The sequence below is a fragment of the Anolis sagrei genome, chromosome 3 (assembly GCF_037176765.1).
Source record: "Anolis sagrei isolate rAnoSag1 chromosome 3, rAnoSag1.mat, whole genome shotgun sequence".
Classification (NCBI taxonomy): domain Eukaryota; kingdom Metazoa; phylum Chordata; class Lepidosauria; order Squamata; family Dactyloidae; genus Anolis; species Anolis sagrei.
In genome coordinates this window covers 42,458,087-42,477,030 of record NC_090023.1, presented here as the reverse complement: position 1 = coordinate 42,477,030, position 18,944 = coordinate 42,458,087, and the positions used below count along the sequence as shown (strand labels likewise).

General features: G+C 38.0%; 2 protein-coding genes across 4 annotated transcripts in view; one reads left to right on the top strand and one right to left on the bottom strand.

The window, feature by feature from the left end:
• Positions 1-18,944, top strand: part of CMSS1 (cms1 ribosomal small subunit homolog) — a 236,391-nt gene that overhangs the window by 35,847 nt on the left and 181,600 nt on the right. The window lies entirely within an intron of this gene.
• FILIP1L (filamin A interacting protein 1 like) overlaps positions 1-18,944 on the bottom strand; it is a 72,763-nt gene that overhangs the window by 28,849 nt on the left and 24,970 nt on the right. The window contains exon 1 of one of the 2 annotated variants that reach the window (XM_060770722.2): positions 3,365-3,490. The exons of the other annotated variant lie outside the window; for it this stretch is intronic. The gene's annotated coding sequence lies outside the window, so the exon portion shown is untranslated. Of the gene's footprint in view, positions 1-3,364; positions 3,491-18,944 lie in introns of those variants that run through there. 2 annotated transcript variants of the gene reach the window in all.

Here is an 18,944-nt window from a genome sequence, read left to right as displayed (position 1 = left end):
ATTTCAGGCATAAGGAATATATTACAAACTTCAGACTCCAAAATCATAGTTGCAGTGTCATGTTGATATGTTAATATCAACATGTTGATAACACACAAACATTGAGGGGAAAATCATATTAGTAAAAATGTGTTTGTTTATTACCTGGAAGCTTAATATCCTTTAAACATTTAAAACAATATAGTGAATGACATTCATTCATTTATTCATTCAAATATATTACCAAACTAGTCAATTATATTACCAAATTAAGGCTGGATTGTTAGAATTAAGAAGTGTTGATTTCAGTGTGACTTACTTCTGAGTAGACGTTAAGAAGATTGCATTGTAAGTGAAGAATTGGCAGCCTCAGATAGGACAAAGCAGTAGTTATTTTAGACTAGAGCAGTGGTTCTCAACCTGTGGGTCCCCAGCTGTTTTGTCCTACAACTCCCAGAAATCCTAGCCAGTTTACCAGCTGTTAGGATTTCTGGGAGTTGAAGGCCAAAACATCTGGGGACCCACAGGTTGAGAACCACTGGACTAGAGGCTGCTGACCCAACAGCGTACACGTTAAGTCATACGTTTTAATATTCTGATACTAAATAATAAGGGATAACTTTAGTGTTCGGAAAAACAACAAACAATCCTGTGGTGCCTTCAAAGCCTAACAATGTTTTTGACATAAGCTTTTTGTGGATTGCTGCCCACTTCATCAGATGCATGGTATCATCAGATACCATACATCTGTTTTGTATTGGATATATTGGAGAAAGAATTGTGCATTGCTTTTGATAAGTTCATATCAAAATGATGACATTTGAAGCTCTAATAGTATATGTAGCCTTGCTAAAGAAAAATAGGTGGTTTCTCTTTGTAATGAGTTGTATGAATTAATTGTGAACATTGTTCACAGTGAAATCAGTAATATTGAACTCTCTTCATTTAAGGTCATATAGTCTTCACAGTTTCTTGCCATGCTTTCCTTTTGCAATCTCTAAAAAGATAATATTCATCTATAAGTTCAACATGCCACAGTAAAAGTTCAATCTTTTTTTCTAGTCTGCTCAGAAGTGCAGCCCAATGGGTTTTATAGGACTTACTAAAAAGTAAGTGTGTATGAGATTGCTGTCTTAACATATACTTAAATAATATATGAAAGGCAGCATGTGGTCCCGTGAATTTATTTAGAGGAGAGCTAAGCACAGATTTAATCTCCCAATGAAAAGATTCAGATAATGAAACTAAAGTTAAGGAGAAAACTCACTTTCATTCAGTATCTTTTAGTAGGCCTAAAACAACGTGCAGATCACCAAGAGTCATGTGAAAAATAAGGGTGCTGAGTAATGCTTTATTGGATTGTGATTCTAAGACCAAATAAGTGGAATATTTTTTTCAAGTAATTTTGATACTTATAATGAAATATTAGATTGATATTAAGGGATACCCTGAATGAAAATTACTAGTTCATAAAAATAAACATATCAATTGAATTTAATGTTCTGATAGGACAGTAAGATGTTCATTAGTATAGATACAATTTATTATTTACCCAGCACTTAAGATACATATTCTGTAGTAATTAACGGCTTTCATCCTCTGATGATTTTAGATTATCTTAAAAGTCTCTACCTGATTTAAAAAAACATACCAACTTTCTTGTTTGCATATCCACTCCTTAATATAACTTATTTTACTTTTTAATTTTTCTAGCATTACAATCCTGTGATCTGTAATTTAATTTCGGATAAAGGAGTGTTTTGTTTTGTTTTTTTGCTCCTCAATGCAATGAAAATTAGTAGGTGGTAAACTGCTAGCCAAATTGCATAAAACAATCAGTTGACCATCAAACTGGAGAACTATCCAGTTTGATGCTGGTCAACTAGCATCAAACTGGAGAACTATTACATCTTGGTTTGTCCTAAAAATGCAGCTGAAAAGTAGTGTCTGGGTTTTACAAAGATTCCTTTCCTCAAAATAATTAACTCACAAAAAGGAAGATCTAGTTCTTTTAAGATGATGCTTTCCTTTTGTTTATCAATAGTGTAAATTTCTTCAAAAACAATACAAAACTACCGAAAGAAGTTCTAATTCATTTCCTTAAAAGGAGATTTGCATTACAGTGTTTACACTTTACATTTGAAGATGCAGGTATTCTTACAGTAGTGAGTGAAAGCTTTAAACTGAGCATTTCAGAATGTTAGCCACTTGGGAAAGTTCTTGTAAACCAATATTCACATTTTATTCTTTAATATTTCTATGTTGCTATTTAAAAAAGGCAAAATTCTGAAGTGACTAGTAGCATATATACCTATCAATCATGATATAGATAATGCTATATATTGCAAGAACATCTTAAAGAAATATGCCAATCAGCTTTCTAAAATATTTAATACTTAAATATATTAATACTCCATAATTCCAACTCACTGTCAGGAAAACAATGTTGGAAAGGCAAGTTTTGAATTTTATAAATTAAAACATGATTTAGAAAAAAATATGTACACATATTGGAATTTTCCCTATTAATATATCTTTGAAATTTGCTCTCATAGGTAATATGCATTCTCATGATTTACTTTTAATTGTCATTTGTTAATCTGACAATAAATGTGTACTGGCAATGAATGTGAAATGATACATATTGCTCTCTAAGGAGTCCAAACCTCTGTTGTTCTGTTAACAGGCTGAGAACTGTTGTGTGACCTTAATGCCAGGTAACGCAGATCACTAAACACCTTGCAAAGATTTCATTGCTTCATTCTAAAGAAACAGAACTTTTCTTGAGACTCATTATTAACCAGTTTACAGATAACTGCTATTTATCTCTTCTAGTTAAACGTCTGCAATTAGAACACAAAAAGAAATCCAGTGGATAGAATTGCATTGGTATTTGCATTTCTTTTCATTTCTAGTGCCTCATCCCATTGAATACAATTTGCATCCTCCACTGTCAAGTAAGGACTAATAGTGTTCAGAAGTACAGTTAACCTTAGTGTTCATAGGCTGCTGCTTGTCTCCTAATACACCACAGACACACACACACATACACACAGATAAATTGAATTGCTAAACATTTTAGATCCTTTTCTAACATTTGAGATACAGTCATGACTCTGTCCAGCATGCACTGGGAAACTGTATATAATTCACAGCTTCCCCCTTTCCTTTGTAGTAATGCATTTGGAAAGAACTCCTTATTTTTTCAATGAGAGAGTTAAAATAGTTTGGTGGTGCTAAAACACCGACTCCTCCAGAAAAAAGTAAGGGAACAGCTCGTGTTCTGCAAATAATCATGCCTTCTGTGGATCTCTCTTAAGAGCAGCTTGAAGCAAACTGCCTATTGGTTGCTAAAAGAGGCTTCATCCCCAAGCCTCCCTCTTACCTTCATTGAATGAAGCGCAGCGTCCCTGAGTGAGCAGCTCTAGCCCCGTCCTGTGTGAGTCTCTGAGGCATGAGGGATGTGAGCATTCCTGCAGTTACAGCAAACAATGAGAGAGAGACTCTCTGCATGCCCCAAGCCTATGGAGCATTACGTCATGGCAATACCATATAAGGAACCCTAGTGTTGTGCAGACTCGTCCTGTCTGTAATGTACTTCAATGATAGCCAGAACCAAGAACAACAAAAAGGGGGCTTATTAATGTATTCTGGCTCCAGCTGACACTGGGCAGTGTGAAACTTTTTGTTTGTCTGATCAGTTTCTGGCCAAAATGCATGTACGCAAGGGCTGGGTTGGAAAGACTGATAACAGAACAATTAGCTGGCTGCAATCTAATTTGTTAAATTCTTGGCTTTCTGTAATGTAATTGTTTTGAGGGATTGGAAGTTGTCTTCGCCCCCTTCCTTCCCCTTTGCTAAAAATTGCAAACTTAGCTGGACTCCTCTAAGAGAGTTATGAACCCCAAGCCTTCTCCTTTTCTCCCTGTGTTTTATTTCCTGATGATGTAACTAGAAAACAATTCTTCAAGTGATGATGGGAAGGCCAGATGGGAAACTGGGGTGTGTTTTGTGTGTGTTTCTGCACACACACACACGTATTCACTATTTCCCCTTTAAACCCATTTTCTGCTCCTTTTTTCTTAAGATGATCAGGATTCTTGGTTAGTTGCAGTAAAACAGTTTGAAGGGAAAATGTATGAGATTGATAATTGTAAAATGTACAGGAAATTTAAGTATAGAGGATTACTTTTAGAATTTAGGGAGATAAAACTTTCTTATTTCTATATTATAGTGATAATCAAAGGGGTGAGGAATAAAGGGACTCATCGGTGGGTTAGAGAGAGCTATCTGATTAAATTCCCTACATAATCATCGTAAGAATTGGATGGAAGTGGTATGAAAGACTTTTAATACTTGTGTTATGCCCAGCTGAATGGTTTATCTATACAGCTTGCCTTTATGTATTTATTAATCACTTGGTTTACCTCTTTGCAGCCCAATTCTATGCAACCTTTCTCAGAAATAACTTGTGACAAGATTAATGGAATTTATTCCACAATAAGTGGGTTTAGCATTACAACTTAGTTGCTTCTATCTATATGCCTAAACATTCATCCAAACATTATGAATTCTAAGCTTGCATTAAAAAAACAGCATGAGGGGATCAAAGATTTTGTAAAACATGTCCAATAATGCTGTGTGATGTTTTTTCTTTCTCTACATATCTCCTCATATTTCTGTATATCCGGTATTGCACCACCTGTCATCTGACAGGAAGTAGCAGCCAGTAGTGAAAGGACCATGGCAGTGACATCTCCAGCCCATCCCCTGTTTGGATATCAGCCAGCATGCCAATGCCTTAAATCAAGAAATAGTTTCCTAAGATCTACAGAGACACTCACAGGAACACCTCAGCAAGCGAGAGTTCAAAAGTGGCAGGCTAAAACCCGGTGTTTCCTCAGTCCATGACTAATACCAAATGAGAGACTCCTTCCTGGGCACTCAGAAGACTGGGCAACTTGGAAGGCACTGAACAGACTGCGCTCTGACACCACAAGATGCAGAGCTCACCTTAAGAAATGGGGCTACGAAGAGGAGTCTGTGATATGCGAATGTGGAGAAGAGCAAACCACAGACCACTTACTACAATGCAGTCTGAGCCCTGCCACATACACAATGGAGGACCTTCTTATAGCAATACCAGAGGCATTCCAAATGGCCAGCTACTGGTCAAAGGACATTTAGTATAATGCCAAGATTTCAAACTTCATGGGTTTTTTTGTTCGCCTTTTAAATAAATTACAACTGTAACCTTGGTTCACTCCTGATATGGTAAATAAATGTATATCCCTTTGAGGGTGTGTGCTTGTATGCACAAAGACTCAAACTCATACTGATACATTCACAGAGACAAACACATTCAGATACGTTCACTCACAAATATTTTCAGTACAAATTTAGCAAGGTTGTGTTCCAAAAATACTGGTTCATTCTAACAGAGGAAGCTGTTTTATGCCAGCTCCATTTATTTGTCCAACTAGCCTAGTATTGTCTTGCTTGACTAGCAATCATTGCATGGCTAGCCATAGCTCTCCGAAGACTCAGACAGAAAAGCTGTCATCATCACCTATCTTTCTTTTAACTGAACAAGCTAGTGATTCAACTTGAGACCTTCTGCTTGCAGAGCGTGTGATCTGCTAACAAGCTACAATCATCTTATTCAATGAGGGTAATTAAAGGTTTCACATAGTGATTTCTATCTTTAAAAAAATGCAGGTGTTTATGAATTTAATTTGCTTGCAGAAATGCTCTTCAATATTCCTTTTTTCATCATGGTCTGGGAACAATATACTGTTGAAGCGACAGCCTTCTTCCTGTCTGCTAAAACAATTACTCATCTGTCTCTATCATTGGAGATTCAGTTAGGGCTTCTAGAGTGGTGTCCCTTTCTATAGATGGTACTTCAGCTGTAGCATCCCTCTTTAGATGGATTTATCTGGCTCTGTTGAGCTGGATTTAGGAACCAGTCAGTCTGTTATCCTCCTTAGCTTTTATTATCAGCTGAAGGATCTTTAATATATGACAATACTCTTGCCTGCTTCTTGGAAGGGGGTTGGACTGGATGGCCCACGAGGTCTCTTCCAACTCGTGATTCTGTGATTTTTTTGGTATATCTATAGGATCTATATGTTTTAGGGGAGGTGGTTTGAACCTTCTCATGTGGAAGAGCAGGATAGAGTTGTTACTGATAAAATATTGATTGTATGATTATTGATTGTAAGGATCCATCCCAATTTGTGGACACTACCCAATTCTGGCTGTCTAGTAATGTTTTTCTATGTATCCTGTATGGAAAGCAACCGTGAAGAGAGATGTTCTGTGTAAATTAATGGTGAGGAGGCAGGCAAATCCTCCTTTTTTGCCTAGAAAGATTTGTCAAAGGGGCCAGGGGAGATGGAAACTACAGTGATACAGAAAAAAGAGCTACTTTTATTGGTGAGGGAGGGGCTTTGGTTAGTAAAAGTGTCTTTTGGGCATGACAAATTGGGCATAAGGGATTTGTGTCCAATGTCATAATTCCAGTTCCCCACACCATACTTAACAAAGGATCTGAGGGAGATAAGCTAATATATGCTGCTGTGAATTGCTTGATTCCAGTTTAGAATGCAGATATGATAAGTAAAATCAATCTCATTAGTCATTTCCAATGAATATATGTTTGCTGCCAGTAAATTCTGATATGAATACAGATCAGATACTGACAAAACTCTTCTATATACTATGTGTAATGGATATACTTGCTTTACTTTGTATTTTCTTCTATATCTAGTACATATTTAAATGTGGTCATCTCAGAGGTTACTGTCTGCAGCTGATTAACAAGTCAAACCCATTCACAGCTTCTAAGGGCCCCTCTCCAAGGAGGAATCATATGGCTTTGCATGGCTGGATAAGGAGTCCTACATGCAAAACAAAATATGGTATTGCTTCTTGGTCCAACTGCTACAGTTGCACATGTGGAGATCTTTCTTAACAAAGTAGTATGTTCCCATTTATTATTTGGGATTTCTGTTGGGTTGGTAATAGTAGATTTTTGCCTCTTTTGCTTCTAACTATAATGAGTTTCAACTTTTAAAAAAACCCACGTTGATTCCCAATACACCTGATCTCTGAAACGAAAGCATAATTTATGTGAGGCTAGGATGCCCAAAGAATAACTGCTTAGTATTTGTTGTCAAACCTGCTTTACAATTAATGACATCTTAAAAATGGTATTCTCTGATGCTGTCCATAGTTTGCCTGTTAAAACTTCTTTCTTTCTGTTTGTCTGTCTTTGTTTCTTTCTGTCTGTCTGTCTGTCTTTCTATCTATATTACCCTTCAATACAATTTTGGAAAACTATCTAAAACACCATACATTTAAGTTAACATGACACTAGTTAATGTACTATCTAAGCATTAAGATCAGAATAGTCAGCAAGAGAAGAGCACAGATGTATTTCATTGTACTTTTTAAGATGCTTGCAGTGATACAATAATCCACCCAACTCTTTCTTTCTATATGTTAGAACATTTGCCTCCCAATTAATCTGTGTCAGAAATGCTCATGTGACCTTCATTAGCTCAGGTTTTCTTGACATCATTGGTATGTAAAAAAGCTTTCAAAATTATCTCAGGATCAGATTGACTGTTAACAGGTGAGGACTGATATTCACTGGTACAAGTTTTAAGTTAAACATTACCACACTTAAGATGTTAGATTTGATGGGAAGAATCATGTGTCCACAGCAGTGTACTGTGGCCTCTGAAATTATTTTTGTATGTTGTAAACTTTGACTCTCCCACCCAGGGCCGTAGCCAGAAAAAAAATTCTTGGAGGGATTGAAATTTTTTTGGGGGGGGGGGGGGGGTTGAAACCTGCCTCCTAGCTCACGCTGAAGCAAAGAGCACAGCAGGGGGCAGAGCAGCCTTCAATAGCCTGCAGCTCCGCCCCTGTCAACCACCTCCACCAGGTCTGGCCTCCTTAATGAGAGCATTCAACACCCCCCCCCCCCCAACCTGGTTGCTTCACTACATTGGCTATTGCTGCAAGTAATGACAGTGTGAATAAATTGTCAATATTTGCTTGAGATAGTGCTTGCAGTTCTGGAGGGACTCTTAATTTTTTGCATCTCATAGACATAGCATGGGGATTTGGTTAACCAGTTAAAATTCATGAGTAAACCAGGTTTTTTAAAAATCTGAAACATTTCGGGGGGGGGGGGGGTTGAACCCCTAACCCCCCCCCCCCCACTACATGCCTGCTCCCATCCTTCGTAGACTAGCCCTTCCCTGCAGAAAAGAGGTTGACTGGTTTTACTCTGACCTGAAGCTCAATTATGTGTCAGCTGATGGAACAATTTATTAAGGAGTACACTTTCCAATATTTGTGCTTCTCCCTTCGATTTGATATAAATCTAAACTCTTATTCAATTGCAAGTAATTGTATTAAAATTCTGCTTTAGATGACTTTATTCATGACATGCTATGCATCTTGGAAATTTGGAACTTTGTTTTTGCCTCAAGACTGAAATTCTACTAGTGTCTTGGTCACAAAAATGGAGTATAGCATAGACCAGACTACACAATCTGTAGCCCTCCGGGTGTTTTAGACTGGGATTTGGAGTCCCAAACACCTGGAGGGCCACAGGTTGTGAAGGGCTGGCATGGACCATAAACTTGTCTTGAGCAGAATGCTGTATGGCTATCTGCCTCATCTGTCAATTATTTGTTAGTCCCTATTTCCTGACATAAAATGTGAGGTGACCAAATATCAAGGTCTACTACAGTCATGGATCTCTTTCCGTGTATCCTTTGAAACAACCCTTTTGGAAATGTCCAACTTTAGACTGTAGGTGGAGACATCTCTTGGAGGAATACCCCCTTATCATGGAGTACCACACCCCAGTGTCGGACACGACTAGACTAAAGTCAGAGGAAAACCTTTACCTTTACCTATTTATGTGTTAGAAATCCGACGTGGTGTATTGGTTTGAGTGATGGATCAGGATTCTGGGAGGCAAGGGTTTGAATTCCTGCATTGCCACAGAAATCCACTGAACACATTGCACACTCTCAGATCCAGCAGAAAGTAATGACAAATCTTCTCTGGATAAATCTCGCGAAGAAAACCCCATGATGGGTTCATTTTAGGATCACCGTAAGTTAGACTGAGAGCATAAAGAGGGATAAATGCTATATTTGGTTTTCAAGTACACTTGAGATTGGGATATGCTGAAAAATAAAGAAGCCAAACCCTGCAGAATTTGCTGTATAGTTCAGTTTTTTTAAAAAAAATTGAGGTAGTTCTTTCCACTTAATAATTATTTAGAGATGTACAACACTTTGAGGCAATCACAGAATTAACTGAAACATGTTGGACTACTTGCTATTCCTTTCCTTTCCTGTTTTAATAGAGTAACTTTAATTGCAGTATCCACTTCTATTTCTTATTTTACCAATATAACTAATGAAAACTTTATTTCCTGTTGGTTTTAATGTGGACAGACTTATAAAGCTACCTTATTCTCTGTCAAATTATGAGTATATCACTCCCAAAACTGTGTAGTATGATGGGCAGTCGCTCTCCAGGGGGTCTGGCAGAGATTGTTCTGTTATCCAAGTTCTTTCTAAACCCACACACAAACCAGCAAAAGTGCTAGAAGTCAAACCCAGAACCTTTTTCTTGTAACACATGTGTTCTACCACTGGGGTGTAGTTTCTCCCCTGACAGAAGTTCATATAAATAAAATGTATTTTATATTGTTGAAACAGACTATTGGTAAGGAGTTGGGGAAGCAGTGGGACTTTAGACATACACTCTTCTATAAGAGGAGAGGGAATGATTTAGCTGCTGACTCCATCTAAACAATCCTTGTCTCCTTAGTAACTAATCATAGTTTTTTTAAAAAATGTTGTACTTGTAAATATTATGGCAGGATAGAATACCACAGAATCAGAGAAACTAGAGCTAAAATTTGATTAGGTCATTGCATCCCTTCCGTGCCAACACAAAGTTGCTCTTTCTTGCCTGTTTAGCCCAGTTTGTTTTGTCTACTCAATGCTTTCAAATAATTTGGGCTTCAATTCTTCTTGTATTTTTGTGCTAAATTAATTCTTTTCAATGCACTTTAATATCCTTATGCTGCATATGGTGAAGGCTTATGCTCTGATTGGGAATAAAATCCCATTTTGCTTTTGTGACAGTTTTCAAAGGGTTGTCTGTACCAGCATAACAGTAGAGTCCTGTGGCATCTTTAAAACCCTCAAGACATGTAACAATGGGCTTAGCATTATCAGAAGACCATTTGATTTTGTGGTATCTTGCAATATTAGCCTGCAGATTCTTGCCTATTCCACTAACACAGAACAGCTGTGTTCTTTTTTCCAAGTTCACCAAGTGTGTTTTGGCTAGGGTTGACCTCTTTGTGAAGGATCATACTCTGCATGGGCATACTACTTGACCTGCTTTGAGATTGATATTCTCTTCCACTCTTTGGTCATTGTGACCGAAGCCCCCGTTGAATTAATGCAGCACTTCCATGACTCTTTTTTGGCTGTTGGAGAAAGGGATTGGAGCCAGAGATGTCATCTGGTGAGGCCCCTGAAGGATGTAAGTGGATGATGTAATCATTCTGTGAAGAATAGTATAAAATTGCCTTCATAAATAAATGCTACAGATATTTATTTTATTTATTTACAACATTTCTACCCTGCCTTTCTCTAGCCAGTAGGCGACTCAAGGCCTTTAATTTCTCCTGCCATTCAAGAAGGAGCTGTAACAGATTAGACTTCCCTGACAAGGATGATTCTCATGTTAGCTAATGTGTTTGCTGCATTCTCGTGTAACATTTTCAGGAGCATGGTGTATACCTACAAAATACAGTGTGAAGTGAACCTGTATGCCTAGTTTAGCTCACTTCTTGCAATCTCTGAAATGGTGCAAATTGGATTGCATGTTGTCCTGCAATTTGGTGAGCTGTGCTTTGCGCACATCAGTTTTCTTATGGAAGTGCTGTGATCTAGAGGTGGAGCATGTGGCCAACTATGGTTTCAGGTTTGAACCCCAGCATCTCCTGGCAAAGTGTTTCGAGACAGTTTGAGCAATATTATTCAAAGTGGGGATCCATTGACTTGTTCTGCTGCCCAAGCAATTGGTAATTTCCCAGGAAAGAAAGGAACAAGTACAGCTAAAGAGCAAATAGTAAGCTAGAACTCAAAGGTTGCCTTTGAAGAACCATTGTTGTTGTCTGCCTACAACTCAACATTTAAAAAATAAGAGAAAATAAGAGAACACAGTGCCAAACAAGTGTTGGACAACAGAGCATATTATTCTAGAAGTTGGCATATGATTTAGGAAGAAAAATATTACTTGGACCACTGTGGACATCATCCATAAAAGGTAACAAAATATTTTAAATTGTTTCTGTCATTTGTATCTTAATCCATTTCCCCCCAGCAAATAGTAAGCTAGAACTCAAAGGTTGCCTTTGAAGAACCAATTTAGGTACATTGAGGTCCAAACAAAGTGCAGACTTTTTTTTTCAAGATTTCAGTTATTAAAATGAATTTGAGGATTACATTTTTAAAATAATTTAATTCAGTTGATGAATTAGATTGGAATCAGAAGAGTCCTGCCCATGAATTTGCATTATTTTCCCTAATATACTGAACTGGAAATCACACAACAAATTTCAAAGAGACAACTCGTATGTGGAGTGCCAGTTTTTTATTTGTGCTCGAAATATGTGGTAGCTGAGTGGATGTGACATATTTACTTATCTATAGAGGACATTGAGAAACCTCAGTGTCCTCTATAGATACATCTTTGCACACACATCTTTGATAGGTGATTGTTACATGCATGGTAGCAGGCGCCACATTTCTGAGTATGGGTTTTTTTGGGTAAGGTAACTGTCACTATTAGTTCTTGCACTTTTCCTGCATCCAGTATGGAACCGCAGCCTACATATAGAAATGACTCTGCCTGTATTTAACTATAGAGATACTAAGTTCCAAGAGTACGGTTTCAGTATTTCTGAAAATGTTAATATTCTTATGATAGATTCAGTTACTAATACACCTTTATTTTTAATGTATCTCTTTAAATCTGTTCTCTCACAGTAGCTCTTACCTTATGATGGTAATGTAACTGTGTTAAAACCTTTTCCTTCCAACTGCAAATCCCTGCCTAGCTGAATGATTGTATCAGTGCTTCAGAGAAACCGAGCAAGTTTATTTCTGTTGAGGAATTTGTGCTGAACTGACACACTGCTTAATATTTCCCTCATGCACCATTCTGGAAAGTGGATTTCTAAGGAAATAACTGCACTTAAAATGTTGATCTATCTGTATGGAAGATTGATGATATACTATTTGTCTTGGGCTTGTGCTTCTTTTCTCTGTTCTGGAAAAATACTTTGCTAATATCTTGGGGACAAGATCCAGCCCAAGATAAGCACTCAGAGATCCTATTTAGATATGTAAGAATGAACTTCCAAATGGCATTTGCAGGATCTTGAAACACTTTGTTTAACTGTATCTTCCTTCTATAAGGAAGGACATTTCTCTAGCACATTTATAAGAGATCCATCTTGACCTGGCCATAGGTCTGGGTTATCCCTCTCTCACCAGCCCCTTCTTTGTTGGAGTGAAATCCCTCTTTGGGAATCTACTACCCAAAGGCAAAGCAATGTCTGTCAATTCAGTTGCCATAAAGCAGTGGTTCTCAACCTGTGGCTCCCCAGATGTTTTGGCCTTCAGTTCCCAGAAATCCTAACAGCAAGTAAATGTGCTGGGATTTCTGGAAGTTGTAGACCAAAATACCTGGGGACCCACAGGTTGAGAACCACTGCCATAAAGGGTGACAGCTGATACATTACTTTAAGCAACAAATATTATTAATATTATTAATTACTTTGTAGTGTTAGATGAATTTTCCTTCCTGGCCACAAAAATAAGCTCTGTTTTCCTTTTTCTCTGCCCACCTGTTTCTTCGTCTCTCCTTTAGCAATATACATTCTGGCAGTGAATTAGAATTGAGGAGTTGAGAAGGACAAATGAAATGAAAACCAAAGTGATAACTTGGTCTGTAGCTGAATAACCAAAAAAAGTAATAACAAAAAGTTAACTACCTTGAATGTACACTTAACTTCCACTATTTCTTTTCCTAATTTTTATGCAATTGAAAACATATATAAAGATTGACTGTATCTGCTCATTGATAAGTCAACTTCATGCACAAGCCGAGGTTAGGTTTTGGGTGCAAAATTATGGATTTTGATATCACCCATGGATAAATCAAGGGTCGTTCTGTGGAGAGGGGAAAGCACCAATGCCACCTCAGGGGTCAAGTTCACCCCTGATTCTGCTACTATTTCCCTGCCCAGGGAATATAAAGGCTAAAAGCAGCACTACAATGGAGAGAATGAAGGGGTTGGTAGATCTTTTAGGTTCTTCCATGACAAACTAAGCTCTTGACTTTCACCACTCTACTATAAGAAGGGAATTGTTTCTTTTTTTCCCCCCCTAAGAATTAAGATACAGTGCTCACACTCACCCATGGATAAGTCAGTCTAGTTTTTCTAGACCTTTACATATATATATATATGTATGTATGTTTGTGTGTGTGTGTGTGTGTGTATATATATATATATATAGAGAGAGAGAGAGAGAGAGAGAGAGAGAGAGAGAGAGGTTGCTTACCCAATATACCCTATATATTTATAAGTCTAGAAATTTTAGTCAAAAAATAAACCCAGAAAACCTAGACTATATTGGGCCTCCTGGTGGTGCAGTGAGTTGCTGAACTTGCTGACCAAAAGGTTGGAGATTAAAATCCAGGGAGTGGGGTGAGCTTCCACTGTTAGGCCCAGTTCCTGCCAACCCAGCAGTTCGAAAACATGCAAATGTGAGTAGATCAAAATATTTTGAGTCGCCTGTTAAGGGCTGAAAAATGCGGTATAGAAATAAAGCAAATAAATAAATAAATAAATAAATAGGTACCGCTTCGGCAGGAAGGTAACAGCGCTCCATGCAGTTATGCTGGACACATGACCTTGGAGATGTCTACAGACAATTCTGGCTCTTCGGTTTAGAAATGGAAATGAACATCACCCCCCAGAGCCGGACATGACTAGACTTAATGTCAGGGGAAACCTTTACCTTTTTATAATCAAAATATTAAGTGGACGACTTCAAACAACTGCAGCCAAGGGAGCTGTCAGAACCACACTAGGAGGACAAAGGCTTAAACAATTCCTCTCCTGATTACAACACTTATTTTTTTAAAAGAGAACCAAAACTTTAGCTTTTTTGCAAGCAACAGATTTAATATAACATACAATTAGGTCTCAAGTACCACCATATGACATCATTGCATCTGCTGAGTCACTCTTACTTTTTTGTACCCCCACAAAACGCTCAGGCACCATAATAAATAGGAAGACATTGTGTCATACAGGGGGAGAGTGCAGCTTATTAAAGGGAGCTAGCCTGAGGGCAGGATGCTATTGCTAGTTAACGGGGGAATGCTTTTCGTTCATTTCATATTGCAGGATGTAAATACATTTTTAATATATTAAAATATTTGCCTTTACAGGAAAAAAAAAAGGTCAGGGTGATAAACAGATAAAATGAGTCAAGCACACATTTAAAAGATTATTTCTATAAGTGTTGAAGGGGAGGGAGATAAAAATAATATTCAACATTTTACAACTAGCTTTATGAAGCATTTTGTTGAAATTTCATATGGCAGAATGTAATTGCTGCTGCTAATAACTGCAAAGAGGGCAGAGCAATTTCCTTGCAGCTTGCAGTTACATTTATGGAGGAACATTTCCCTTGAAATAAATTGAGTAATGGAATATGAAACTTAGCCTGCAAAGGTACATTAACAACCCATTACTGTGCTCAACTACTCACATGTAAGAGCCATTGAGTTTAGTGAGTCTTTCTTTTAGGTAAGCATCTTACCTATATACAGGCTCAAATAACAATGCCACCTGGGTTGATCACTTGTCAGTTCCCATTAATTCCATGTTACAGTATTAATAGAATAAAGGCAAAAAGATGCAGCGAATGTGGACCCCATATTGTATATGAACCAATCAGGTTGCCTATATTTCAACCAATTTTTCAAATATATTTTCAATTAGTTTCTTGTGCAGGGGTCTTGACAGCAGCTTGACTGTTGATAATGTCTCTTTCTACCGTGAGATATAAGCATCACCTTTTGATTTCTGTAAGTTGGGCTGCTGTTAAACTCAGACATAAAAATATCAGTCTATAATCAGTATATATAGATAATGATCTTTAGAATACATTAATTTGCTGGCATCCTTCTAGTTGTATATATAGGTTTGAGTCAACCTTGTATGTCATTTTTTTTTGTTGATGCAAGAGTTGGATCCTTTTTTCCTTCTGCAGTGATTAAAGTGCATTCAACTCACTGCAGAGCCCCTGAAGGCTATCCTCCCATTATTCCATGTCTTGTGGAGAGACATCTGGATTCAGAGCATAGTGGACCTGCCGTATCTACGGGGGTTGGTTCTAATATCCCCCATGGGTATTAAAGATGCAAAAACAGATTACACACCATATTATTAAACGGTGGTCAAGTAATTGTGCATGCTTCAGCATGCCTCTGTTCATGTTGTCACCATTTGATAATATGGGGCATGATGATCCATGATTATTTGAATTTGTAGATTTAGAGTGCCCATTGTAGTGCTTGGTTTATGTCCTCACAATTAGATGCAAAATGATTGCATCATCTGCTGAGACCTCTGGAAGTTTACTGTAAGGGGCTGCAGCAAGTTTGAAGGGAATCAGTGACTGGCCAGCTGTAGTGTTCTACTATTCTGAGACATACAGGATGCTGGCCGGTTTGTACTGCTTTTGTTTCAAAACCAGGTTTTACGTGCCATGTGAAGCTGAATCACATTGGTATAGCAGGAACATTTTGTTAGTCTGGTCCAGTTTGGGGAAAGTTGCCCTATATACTCATATATAAATCTAGAAATTGTAGACAAAAATCAACCCAAATAAACTGGGTCGGTGTGGATTTTGCACCTTTACTCTTACTCTTACCAAGAAAGGAACCCTTCTAAGACCAGAGCTTAGTCTGTCCCAGGAGAACCGAAAAGAAACACTGGCCTCCTATTAATTTCTCTGCTATGGCACTGTTTCTGGTCTTTTTAAATGTATGGGTTTTGTTGTTTATTCGTTCAGTTGTTTCTGGACCTGTCCACGCCTGAGCTCCCTGTAACTGTAACTGTCCACTACCCCCAGCTCCTATCACTTCAAGGATACCATTCATCCATCTTGCCCTTGGTCGGCTCCTCTTCCTTTTTCCCCCCCATTTTCCCCAGCATTATTATCTTCTCCAAGCTTTCCTGTATTCTCATTATGTGACTAAAGTACTTTATCTTTGCCTCTAAGATCCTTCCCTCGAGTGAGCAGTCGGGCATTCTTTCCTGGAGTATGGATTGGTTTGATCTTGCGGTCCAAGGTAAGGTATGGGTGGTGGCAACTAAAAATGGCTGGTTTCCTCAGGTGGCATTGATGCATCAAATCAAATCATTTATTTTAGTCATTATGGTATTGATGCATTTTCCCCTCCATGGATGACCTTCAATGAATCCACAGGTCATAATGAAATCTATAATTTTTCCCTCAAAACCAGAACTATACATGAGGTCAGTTTATCCATGAGTATACTCAGTACTTTTTTGGACTATAATTCTCCAGTCAGCAAGACCAGTAATTTTGAGGAACTATAATCCAGGAAGTAATTTTTCCAAGGTCTGAATTCCTAAGAAAAGTAATCCCTTTTTAATCTAGTTGAAACAAATAAATCTTTCACTAATTTCTTGGAGCATTAAGTGGTTTGGCATGTCTTTTTATAGTGCAGTTAATCCATTCTTTTCATGCTGGCCAGCAATCACATTACCAGGTGGGATTCATTTTAAGGTGATAGGATTAGGAACAATTCCTGAAAAGAGGACACAGTAACTTTGCCTACAAGGTATTATTGTCAGATCCTTGAATGTGCTGAAAAACTTGTGCATGCGCAGTGGGTCTGCCCTCATGAATCCCAGTAGTGATTCATAACAAACTATAACAAATCTCAAAAGTCATATACATTGGGTTTTGGAAAAGAGTATGTGGGTGTTTATATAAGACATTGAGTTCAAATCTCATCTTTGTAGATGCACTTCTAAAGATTATATAGGATTACACTTGAATGCCTTTGCAGTGTCCATACAGCTATGCAATCGTCACTCCTATGTTCCTTTTTTGGACTGTAGATGCTGGCTGAGGGACTGAGGATGTTGTGGCCCAAAACATCCACATTTACAATGCTGTGCTTGAAGTCAATAGTACATTGAAGCCAAGAGTTCAAGTACAATACTGTATGTTGGTATGGGAACAAAGGGGCTTGCACAAGTGGATTTTTTGCAGAATCATCTCAGTAGATCTTGAGTTGAGACTCAACATCCTTGTTGTTAAAAGACAGGAGCGTTACCTAAGTTTAGGTATACTTGTGGGCTTAGGTTCATGTCTTTGGAACATTTAAGCCTGCCAACCCTGTGACCTCAGTCATACCAGTGGCGGTAAATAATCTTGTATGTTAATTTTCTTCCTGAATGATGTTCTGTGTATGATCTGCCGACCCACTGCTTCAGTGTTTATGTGGGAATGGCCTTTCATGTTTTCTGAGACAGTCTGTTTGGAAAAAACTTAAAAATGCACCACCTCATTTCATCCTGAATGAACAAGTTCTCTGTGAAAAAGCAGACTAAATCTGAAACTATAACTAATGGGTTTTGTTTTCTTATGTTTTGTTATGTGTTGGATCACCAGCACTGATGACAGTGGGCTGAAGTGTTTTACAAAAGAATCCTTCCTTCTAGAAACTGGAGACATTGCTTTATGTACAGTGGCTTCTTAAAAAGCAACATAACTGAGTTAGCCATATTGCAGTTCATTTCTGACGTTATATTTTCTGGATTATGAGTCATGGATGTCATTATAGTTAAACGCTCATGTGCAGAGTAAATAAACTTCAGAGGAAAATAAGTTAAAAGAAAACAGAAGTGTGAATAACTCCTAATGGTATGCTCCATGGCTCCTTTCAGTCGGCAGTTTCATCATACCTAAAGGGGATAGCTGAGAGATGCCTTTTTTGACATTTAAATGACAACACATGTTTTAAATTGTGAATGGAAATTACAGATGAAAAAAATATTGTCATATGGCAATAGGAAGGCAAGGGAGAGATTTGTTTCCCTAATAGTAACTATGTAATTGGTGCACTTAGCTGTTGAAGTGGCTGTTTTACTTAAATTTTAAAGAAAATGGTCCATTTGTTTAATTTTTTTCTTCTGACTGCACGTGTTCAAGTCCCGAAGGACTTACTAAGCACAGAGATCCAACTAGTATGTCAAGTCTGAAGGTGAAGAGGGTAGGCATAAGTGTGTGATACAAGGAAGGACAGATTGGTTACCTAATCTGTAGTCATCTCTGTACTTGCATGAATAGGATTATTTGCACCTGTACTGTGCATTGTTCAGTCTAGAACAGTGGTTCTCAACCTGTGGGTCCCCAGATGTTTTGGCCTACAACTCCCAGAAATTCCAGCCAGTTTACCAACTGTTAGGATTTCTTGGAGTTGAAGGCCAGAACATCTCGGGATCCATAGGTTGAGAATTGCTGGTCTAGAACTATTGCATAAGCTTTTTGGCAGTAACTCCACCCACTCTCTCCACACCATATCAGCATCTTTCCTGTCTAAACCCTCAGTTCCACGGGCTCAAAAACAGCAGCACCCAAGAAGCTCAGGAAAGGCAGGATACAATGAGGGAAGCATGGCTGGGGTTTTGTGAGTTCACAGATGACCACTTGAAGAACTACAATTATAGGTAAGCAACTTGTCCTCCTTTATGGTCTCTATGGCTCACACAAATGAGAGAAGAGAAAGCT